Source organism: Manis javanica, chromosome 13 (assembly GCF_040802235.1).
Source record: "Manis javanica isolate MJ-LG chromosome 13, MJ_LKY, whole genome shotgun sequence".
NCBI classification, from domain to species: Eukaryota; Metazoa; Chordata; class Mammalia; order Pholidota; family Manidae; genus Manis; species Manis javanica.
The window spans coordinates 42,530,749-42,542,362 of record NC_133168.1 but is presented as its reverse complement, the minus strand read 5'-3'; positions in this window follow the sequence as shown (position 1 = coordinate 42,542,362).

Sequence of the window (11,614 nt, the reverse complement as noted above, 5' to 3'; positions counted from 1 at the left end):
ATAAACTTTTTAAAGTTTCCCATCTCAACAAGGGTACTCTCACTCTAAGCTGAAGAACTTATCTTTGTACCCATTACTGAAAATCATGCTCTTTGCTCTTGTACCCTTGGTGCTCAATGTTGAATGTATGCATATTGAATTATTTCTCCATTATGTCAGTAATATTTAGATATTAGCTGTGGGTACCTTTGTAAGTTCTCTTAAACCGTGAAGTGGGGGACTTTCTTGTCCCCTCCTGGCATGAGTTAGGAGCTCTGTCCTCTCACTTTATCTATAAATAAAAGCCTCTGCCTTGCTCTCCTACCTTGAATGTTTGCGAAATTCATTCTTCGACTCTGTGAACAAGAACTCCAGCATCATTTCTGGGGGCTCGTCTAGGGTAACTTCAGAGATGGGATCATTCTCTTCAAGCTTAAAGCCAGACATGCTTCTGGCATGCATTCTAAACAGTTGGGAGCAATTTGATCCCCAAACCCTGAAAAATGTGCCTTTATCTTCTATACACAAGCCTGGTCTCAATACAAACACTCTGATTAGAGAGGCTTGGCCCCTGAGAGAAGTGTATAATATAATAAGGATTATGCAGCTAAATTTATTTTGCCACAAGGAAGGAAAATGGTAAAAAGTCCTATGGACTACTACAATATAAAACTGTTTTTCTAAATCCTCTTTTTGGAAATCTTTCTCCTTATTGGGTTCATCATTATCCTCAATAATTGGCAGGCTTTTAAATTAGACTCTCTGACACAGAAGAAATTTATCTTCTGCAATACAGCCTAGCTTAAGTTTTTCAAAAGAAAAGAATGTTTAAAAAGAGGCCTGACCTTGTCATGTTTAGTGAAGGTTTTGTAAATAATCTAACATGGTTGTTAAGAATGAGTCAACTTAAATAAGTGTAGTAACTGAACTTCTTGTTTGCGAGGATGTTGAGTTAAGAACATCCCACATCCTGCAAACTTCCCAAGCCTCCAACGTTGATGAACTAGGAGTGTTTTTCATTGGTATGATCACTTAGCCTCCATTTTTATACCATCTCTTGGTTTAGAAGATGTAATTTGGCATATCAAATCTCAACCAATTTTACTAAAAAGGCCTTAATACTAAAGTTAAGCTAATGCACCAATAAGTTGTACAAAATAGAATGGAACTAGACATCTTAGCAGCACAGGGTGGGTCCTGTGCTATAATTAGAGTTGAGTATTGTGTGTGCATTCCAAATTATTCACAAAATGTTTCTGATTCACTGCAAGCTATATCAGACCCAGAAGTCCCATGGACTACTATGATATGGAGCTGTTTTTCTAAATCCTTTTGAAGCCATAAAACTGCAAATGGTGATGGAAATGGAACCCAAAATAGAAGTGCCCATCTTCCGAGGCCCCCTTTATTGACCAGTGATGGAGATCTAACTGTACCCTTTATTGTGCCCCCTCTCAGCATGAAGCAGCCAGAGTGGTTGTTGCCCCCTTTCCCTAGCAGCACCTAGGGTCTCCTTCTATAGAGGTGGGAATGAGACAGGGATCATGGGCTTAGACAGAGTAGGGTGAGGGCCTCTGGAAAAAACAAAGCAAAATAATCTATTGTGGGATTTGCTTTGGCCTGCTGGGGACCCAGCTTACTTTCCTGACTTTACCCAGGTGCTGCTTTTCTTCCTGCAGCTCTCGTCAAGTGATTTGCCACCTGGACAATTTAACAAACAAACCCAAAACAAACAGGAAGGATTCCATTTTGAAAATAAAATTGCATTTTAAAACCTAATTTTTCAAAAAGTAATTTTCTTAACATACTTTTTAACAAACAGACAATAACTCAGCCCACCTTGGGAGCAAAGCAGGCAGTCTTGAGTGATATGCTCCAAGACCAGGAAGCTGCTATCCTGGGAGGAAATCAGAGCAGTAAATTTCTTGTAAATAACCGGGAAGATTAATAAGAAACTTAATATCTCTTCAAAGATAATCATTTTGAGACCATTTAGCAGGTGTACATCCTTAGCCCTTTGTCTCTCAACAGCCTATAAAACCCCTAGACAACACACCACCCTGGGACTCTCTTGTCCTCTCCTGACCTGAGCCAGGAGCTCTGTCCCCTTGGTTTATCTCTAACTAAAAGCCTCTGCCTTGCTCTCCTAAAAAAAAGAAAACAAATCATAAAGGTGCTCAGGGATGCAGAAAACAAAGTGAGTTAGTTTTAATAAAAATTTAAACACTTCATTATATGGTTCATTATATTGATAGATGAGGGGAGTGTGTCCACAAAGTGGATTATTTATAACTTTAACTGAAATTAAATAAAGCTTTTAGTATTGCCCATGTATTCCACACAATACAAGGCATACCTGAATGAGGTAGACCAATATTGATATTAACGTAAGATTCTCCAATTTTATTTTGACAAGTCTATGAGCAATATATGGGAAAAGGGAATAATTGAGCTAAAAACAGAAACAGTTAAGATGAACCTTGGTACTCAAGAAAATGTTGTTTACAGCAGTTATTCTTAAAAGGCAGGGGGATAAGTCAGAATTGTTAATGGAAAATTTCAATGCACATCTTCTCCATATATACATGCAAAAAACTTTACCAAGAGCCTTAAGTGAGAGCATGGCCTTTGAAGAGAAACCAACCTGGTTTTGATTTTAAATCTTGAAACTTACAAAAATAGAATCTTTGATAAATTATTCAAAGCCAGATCAACAAATCTAAGTGCCTCCCATGAGCTGGCAAAACTGAAATGTGGAATGGGTATTTGGTAATCTGAATTGTCTGTGCCTCATTCAAACTGTAAGTCACTTGTTTCCACTCACAGTGTTATTAGATCTCTGATTTCTCAGAGAAGGTGGATATATTTATCTATCTATCTATCTATCTATCTATCTATCTATCTATCTATCTATCTATCTATTTATCTATCTATCTATCTATCTAATCTATCTAATATATATTACTGTGTCCAATCCTTTGGTTTTTAAATTTGGTAAGTAATTAAAATATCCTAAAATCTCTTTGGTTTAGATTAAACATGTAAGCATGAGATCATGGTGTCAAGTTTTGTATTAAACAAATATACTTGTATTTCCTAATAAAGAAGAGGGTTTTTGTGAAAATTAATGAAATAATGTCAAAATTTTTGATATGTGGCAGATCTCAGCTATGCTAAGATTTACAAGGAACAACAAAATCAAAATCCAAGACTGTTAACTTTTAGATTAATTAAAAAAATGTAAGAAAAATTTCAGCCAGATGAGTTCATGTTTTAGAAAATATGTACCAATGACTATAATAGTACTTAATAAATTATTAATAGACATTTAATATTTGTTGAACTGATGAAAAGAAATTAGGTAGTTGCAGGATACAAAATTACTACACAGAAATCTGTTGCATTCCTATATACTAATGATGAACTAGCAGAAAAAGAAATCAGGGAAACAATTCCATTCACAATTGCATTAAAAAGAATAAAATATCTAGGAATAAACCTAACCAAGGAAGTAAAAGACCTATACCCTGAAAACTACAAAAACACTCATGAGAAGCATTAAAGAAGATACCAATAAATGGAAACACATCCTGTGCTCATAGATAGGAAGAATTAATATTGTCAAAATGGCCATCCTGCCCAAAGCAATTTACAGATTCAATGCAATCCCTATCAAAGTACCAATAGCATTCTTCAACGTACTAGAGAAAATAGTTCTAAAATTCATATGGAATGACAATAGACACCAAATAGCCAAAGAAATCCTGAGAAGAAATAATAAAGCTGGGGGGATTATGCTCCCCAACTTCAAGCTCTACTACAAAGCCATGGTAATCAAGATAATTTCATACTGGCACAAAAACAGACCCATAGACTAATGGAACAGACTGGAGAGCCCAGATATAAACCCAACCATATGTGGTCAATTATTACATGATAAAGGAGACATGGATATACAAGGTGGAAATACAGCCTCTTCAACAGCTGGTGTTGGCAAAACTGGACAGCTACATGCAAGAAAATGAAATAAGATTATTGTCTAATCCCATACACAAAAATAAACTCTAAATGGATCAAAGACCTGAATGTAAGTCATGAAACATAAAACTCTTGGAAGAAAACAGACAAAAATCTCTTGAATATAAACATGAGCAACTTCTTCCTGAATGCATCTCCTTGGGCAAGGGAAACAAAATAAAAAATGAACAAATGGGACTACATCAAGCTAAAAAGCCTCTGTACAGCAGAGGATAACATCAACAGAACAAAAAGGCATCCTACAATGTGGGAGAATATATTTGGAAATGACATATCCAACAAGGGGTTAACATCCAAAATATATAAAAAACTCACATGCCTCAACATCTGAAAAGCAACTGACTAGATTTAAAAATGGGTGGAGGATATGAAGAGAGAATTCTCCAGAGAAGAAATTCAGATGGCCAAACAGACACATGAAAAGATGTTCCACATCACCAATGATCAGGGAAATGCAAATTAAAACCACAATGAGATATCACCTCACACCAATAAAGATGGCCAGCACCAAAAAGACTAAGAACAACAAGTGCTGGAGAGGATGCAGAGAAAGGGGAACCCTCCTATGCTGCTGGTGGGAATGTAAACTAGTTCAACCATTGTGGAAAGCAATATGGAGGTTCCTCAAAAAACTAAAAATAGAAATACCATTTGACCTGGAAATTCCACTCCTTGGAATTTACCCAAAGAAAATAAGTTCTCAGATTCAAAAAGACATATGCACCCCTATGTTTATCGCAGCACTATTTACAATAGCCAAGATATGGAAGCAACTTAAGTGCCCATAAGCAGATGAATGGATAAAGAAGAGGTGGTATATATACACAATAGAATGCTATTCAGCAATAAGAAACAAATCCTACCATTTGCAACAACATGGATGGAGCTAGAGGATATTATGTTCAGTGAAATAAGTCAGGCAGAGAAAGACAAATACCAAATGATTTCCCTCATTTGTGGAGTATAACAATGAAGCAAAACTGAAGGAACAAAATAGCAGCAGACTCACAGACTCCAAGAAGAGACTGGTGATTACCGAAGGGGAGGGGTGCAGGAGGGCCGGTGAGGGGGGAGGGAGAAGGGGATTGTGGGGTATCATGATTGGTGCACATGGTGTACGTGGGGTCATGGGGAAGACAGTATAGCTCACAGAAGACAAATGGCATGTCACTACACTGATGGACAGTGACTGCAATGGGGTGTTGGGAGGGACTTGATAATAGGGGTAAATGTAATAACCACATTATTTTTCTTGACAAACCTTCATAAGAGTGTATATCAATGATAACTTAATAAAAAATAAAAAAGGAAGTTACATAAAAACCATGTCATAAAAAGAATGGATATTACCTTTTCTTGTATTGTTTTAGAGTAAATGCAACATAGTATTTTTATTAAGAATAGTTTAGCATGATGTCCAAAAAATAGGAATGAATACAAGGTAATGCACAATGTTTCTCTGGTCCACCTGGCTTTGTGGTTCTTCTCGCTTTTGTCTATGATGACATTAGACATCCTTAAAAAAAAATGATTGCAAAGGTTATTTGAATTAAGGAAAGGTAAAATTGACAAATCAGTGTGATCTGTTTCTATAGCTTAAAATGACCCTATGCTATTCTAAAACTGCACAGTGCTGAAAATATATTCAATATTCAAATACAAATTGCATTTCTCCTGTATTTATAGACTAGATGAAAGGGAAAGATCAGGAATGGAAAAAATGATTAGCACACATCTTCAACTATAGTTGAGCATATCAGTAAGAAAATCATCAGCACTATTATTCTTGCAAACAGAGGTATTTGTGGCATTTTAAGAGAGAGATTCAGGTAAACTCAATAACAGTATAATCTTAATCATTTCAAATTTAATATTATTTACAAATACATAAAACCAAATTCTTCTCTGGATCCTGTATTTGTTTTTGGCTTGCCTTAGTTTAATTATTATTCTCTTCCTTTTGTTGCTTCTTGCAGGAGACATACGAATGATCTGTTCTGATTTTCAGTGCATTCAGCCTCAGAAACGTTGGATGGATTTTTCTTATGTTTTCTCTTTTCATCTCCTGAAGCTTACTATTTTAAAAGCTTTGGCAGTTAGGCAGTCTTGACAAATCACCTTGTTTATGAGCGAAGTTTAACAAATGTTGGCTGGTAAAAATAGGCCATTAGTTTTTAATGATAAAAAGTAGAGTATGTATACCTATATCATGAATGCTCACTGAATAAAGAATTATACAGACCTGAAATTCTTACAACTATACTTATTAATGTGTCAAGTAATGAGAATCTAAGAAAAGGGCAATCTATTACTTAATTCCATAAGAAGAATAAGTTGATGAAAACAATTTTTATATAATCTAAAGCATCTGTCATTAAGGGAGGCTATAATAATTTTTAACCACTTATACTCTGTTACTTTGAATTAGGCAGAGGTTCTAGAAATTAATTAAAATGCCAAAAAGGAGATTTACATTGCTAGGAAAAATTATGTTTATTAGTATCTAGTGAAAATCTTTAATTTTTAAATGCTGAAATATATGAACCAAGATTAAATGATTTTTAGCTAAGATTAGATTATTTCCCAGTAATAAAATGTGTCAAATCATAACACGTTTTTTTATTAATATAGTTTTTGTTTTTTTAATTCAGAGAAGAGTCTATACAGAATTGGCATCTTTTAGAAGCTAAAAATAACTCTATAAATTGTGATTTGGAATTTCAACTGTATCTTACTTCTTAGAACCAAATTGAGTCATACTTCTAAAATTTTAGAATTTATTAAATAACTGGTTTAAAATCAGACACCTTTTTGTTTCTCTTTGAGGAAGAATCCAGATCTCAAAGTAATCTAAGAGTGAGAAAAAATGGACTGTTTGAAACATTACAAAAGATTTTGAAAGTTTATTTTCCAAGTGGAAGAAAGTAATTTAACCTTTTTTTTTGTAGATAATTATTTTTTATTGAAGGGTAGTTGACATACAGTATTACATTAGTTTCAGGTGTACAACACAATGATTCAAAATTTATACACATGATAATTCTAGCTAGCAGCTATCACCGTAAAAAGTTGTTACAATATTTTGACTATATTCCTTATGCTATACATTACATCCCGGTTACTTATTTATTTTACAATTGGAAGTCTGTACTTTTTTTTTTTTTGAGAGGGCATCTCTCATATTTATTAATCAAATGATTGTTAACAACAATAAAATTCTGTATAGGGGAGTCAATGCTCAATGAACAATCATTAATCCACCCCAAGCCTAATTTTCATCAGTTTCCAATCTTCTGAAGCATAATGAACAAGTTCTTACATGGAGAACAAATTCTTACATAGTGAATAAGTTACATGGTAAACAGTACAAGGGCAGTCATCCCAGAAACTTTTGGTTTTGATCAGGCATTATGAACTATAAACAATCAGTTCAAATATGAATATTCGTTTTATTATTATACTTGATTTATATGTGGATACCACATTTCTCTCTTTATTATTATTATTTTTAATAAAATGCTGAAGTGGTAGGTAGATGCAAGATAAAGGTAGAAAACATAGTTTAGTGTTGTAAAAGAGTGTGCCTGCAGACTATGTGTTAATCCAAGCTAGACAAGGGCAATAAAACATCCACGGATGCAGAAGATTTCTCTCAGAACAGGGGGGGGGTGAGGTTTTAAGCCTCACCTCTGTTGATCCCCAATTTCTCACCTGATGGCCCCCATGCGACTGTGTCTGTCTTAGGTTGTTCCTCCCTTGAGGAATCTTACCCATCTCTGGCTAACCACTCATCTTCCGGGGCCATACAGGGAAATGTAAAATTGGTAAGTGAGAGAGAAGCCATATTGTTTGAAAAGGTTAGCTTTTTACTTCTTTGCATATTTATGCCCTGTGGCTTCTATGCCCAGCATTTGTCTTGAGGTATCTTTACCACTTGGAGGAATTATGATACTCGGTAAATTCGATATGAGGCACGAATTCTATTTAAGGGTTGTGGGCAGGAAGAAGAAAAGCTATAGAAGTAGCAGGTGGAAGAAAACATGGGAAGATTGATTATTTGTTTGACATATCTTCTTGTAGAATAACTTCAGCATGTACAGGTTTTAAACTACTAATTAAATTTTGCACACACATTAACATAATAGGAATGCAGTTACATAACCAAAGCATACCTATAATTAACAGGCATCTCCAGTGAAACCAAGAAAACCAGTTAGGCACCTTAGGCATTTGTGAAAACTTATCTATGATATGGTGCATATTGTCCAACTGAACTTGAACAGTCTGAGAGAAATCAGACAAATTAAAACAACCCATTCCTGGGGACTGTTCACATGCCATATGTTTTTTTAACAGTAGATAGTCTGTAGTTGTAAGATTTTGGAGCTTTACAACTTGCACTTCTCATAATTCTTGGTTAAGTTCCAACAGTATAGATCCAGTCAAATTTGTTGTTTTACTCTATGCACAGACCAGCTTAGATATTTCCTTCTTCATTCCCATGGCAAGTCCAGGAATGGGTGGGATGAATGCAGCTACAGCTGTAGCAGTGCCTGGATCTTTGTTGAGGGTTTTGATGATCATCTTCTGGTATGAGTCTCCCAGAGAGTGGTGATGTTGGAAGTTCTTCTTCATATCGCATCTTAGTTCATTTTCTGGGTAGCCAAATTAGGCTTTGATCCTCTGTATAAACACAAACAGACCCTTTGCCTACACTTTTATATGCCCTTTATGCCATTGTGTAGAACTCATTGGAGGTCACCGCACAGGAACTGCTTTTTTTTTTTCTTAAGAGAAAGGGATATTATCAGAAAAATGTACCTCCATAACCGATCATCTGACATCCTTTAAGTGATCAAAATTAAGGATATTTAAAGCATGCATTAATCATTGATTTACAGTTAGTTTTATCCTATCAGGGAGTAATCCCCCATTTCTTTCTTTCTTATTTTTTTTGTTATCATTAATCTACAATTACATGATGAATTTTATATTTACTAGGCTCTCCCCTATACCAGGTCGCCCCTATAAACCCCTTTACAGTCACTGTCCATCAGCATAGCAAAATGTTGTAGAATCACTACTTGTCTTCTCTGTGTTGTACAGCCCTCCCCTTTCTCCCACCCCCCCATGCATGCTAATCTTAATACCCCCCTTCTTCTTCCCCCCCCACCTTATGCCTCCTTACCCACCCATCCTCCCCAGTCCCTTTTCCTTTGGTACCTGTTAGTCCATTCTTGAATTCTGTGATTCTGCTGCTGTTTTGTTCCTTCAGTTTTTCCTTTGTTCTTATACTCCACAGATGAGTGAAATCATTTGGTATTTCTCTTTCTCCACTTGGCTTATTTCACTGAGCATAATACCCTCCAGCTCCACCCATGTTGCTGCAAATGGTAGGATTTGCCCTTTTCTTATGGCTGAGTAGTATTCCATTGTTTATATGTACCACATCTTCTTTATCCATTCATCTATTGATGGACATTTAGGTGGCTTCCAATTCTTGGCTATTGTAAATAGTGCTGCGATAAACATAGGGGTGCATCTGTCTTTCTCAAACTTGATTGGTGCATTCTTAGGGTAGATTCCAAGGAGTGGAATTCCCAGGTCAAATGGTAAGTCTGTTTTGAGGATTTTGTTTGTTGAGGCGTGTGAGCTCTTTATATATTCTGGACGTCAAGCCTTTATTGGATCTGTCATTTTCAAATATATTCTCCCATACTGTAGGGTTCCTTTTTGTTCTATTGATGGTGTCTTTTGCTGTACAGAAGCTTTTCAGCTTAATATAGTCCCACTTGCTCATTTTTGCTGTTGTTTTCCTTGCCCGAGGTCACTCATGTTTATGTCTAAGAGGTTTTTGCCTATGTTTTTTCCAAGAGTTTAATGGTTTCATGACTTACATTCAGGTCTTTGATCCATTTTGAGTTTACTTTTGTATATGGGGTTAGACAATGGTCCAGTTTCATTCTCCTACATGTAGCTGTCCAGTTTTGCCAGCACCATCTGTTGAAGAGACTGTCATTTTGCCATTGTATGTCCATGGCTCATTTATCAAATATTAATTGACCATATATGTTTGGGTTAATGTCTGGAGTCTCTAGTCTGTTCCATTGGTCTGTGGCTCTGTTCTTGTGCCAGTACCAAATTGTCTTGATTACTATGGCTTTGCAGTAGAGCTTGAAGTTGGGGAGTGAGATCCCCCCTATCTTATCCTTCTTTCTCAGGATTGCTTTGGGTATTTGGGGTCTTTGGTGTTTCCATATGAATTTTTGAATTATATGCTCCAGTTCATTGAAGAATGTTGCTGGTAGTTTCATAGGGATTGCATCAAATCTGTATATTGCTTTGGGCAGGATGGCCATTTTGACGATACTGATTCTTCCTAGCCATGAGCATGGGATGAGTTTCCATCTATTAGTGTCCCCTTTAATTTCTCTTAAGTGTGACTTGTAGTTTTCAGAGTATAAGTCTTTCACTTCTTTGGTTAGGTTTATTCCTAGGTATTTTATTTTTTTTGATGCAATTGTGAATGGAGTTGTTTTCCTGATTTCTCTTTCTGTTGGTTCATTGTTAGTGTATAGGAAAGCCACAGATTTCTGTGTGTTAATTTTGTATCCTGCAACTTTGCTGTATTCCGATATCAGTTCTAGTAGTTTTGGGGTGGAGTCTTTAGGGTTTTTTATGTACGATATCATGTCATCTGCAAATAGTGACAGATTTACTTCTTATTTACCAGTCTGGATTCCTTGTATTTTTTTTGTCTGATTGCCGTGGTTAGGACCTCCAGTACCATGTTAAATAACAGTGGGGAGAGTGAGCATCCCTGTCTAGCTCCTGATCTCAGAGGAAAAGCTTTCAGCTTCTCACTGTTCAATATAATGTTGGCTGTGGGTTTATCATAGATGGACTTTATTATGTTGAGGTACTTGCGCTCTATTCCCATTTTGCTGAGAGTTTTTATCATGAATGGATGTTGAACTTTGTCAAATGCTTTTTCAGCATTTATAGATATGATGATGTGGTTTTTGTCTTTCTTTTTGTTGATATGGTGGATGATGTTGATGGACTTTCGAATGTTGTACCATACTTGCTTCCCTGGAATGAATCCCACTTGGTGATGGAGTATGATCCTTTTGATGTATTTTTTAATTCAGTTTGCTAATATTTTGTCGAGTAAATTTGCATCTACATTCATCAGGGATATTGGTGTTTAATTTTCTTTTTTGGTGGGGTCTTTGCCTGGTTTGGTATAAGGGTGATGTTGGCTTCATAGAATGAGTTTGGGAGTATTCCCTCCTCTTCTGTTCTTTGGAACACTTTAAGGAGAGTGGGTATTATATCTTCTCTGTATGTCTGATAAAATTCCGAGGTAAATCCATCTGGCCCGGGGTTTTTATCCATGGGTAGTTTTTTGATTACTGCTTCAATTTCGTTGCTGGTAATTGGTCTGTTTAGATTTTCTGTTTCTTTCTGGGTCAGTCTTGGAAGGTTGTATTTTTCTAGGAAGTTGTCCATTTCTCCTAGGTTTCCCAGCTTGTTAGCATATAGGTTTTAATAGTATTCTCTAATAATTCTTTGTATTTCTGTGGGGTCCGTCATG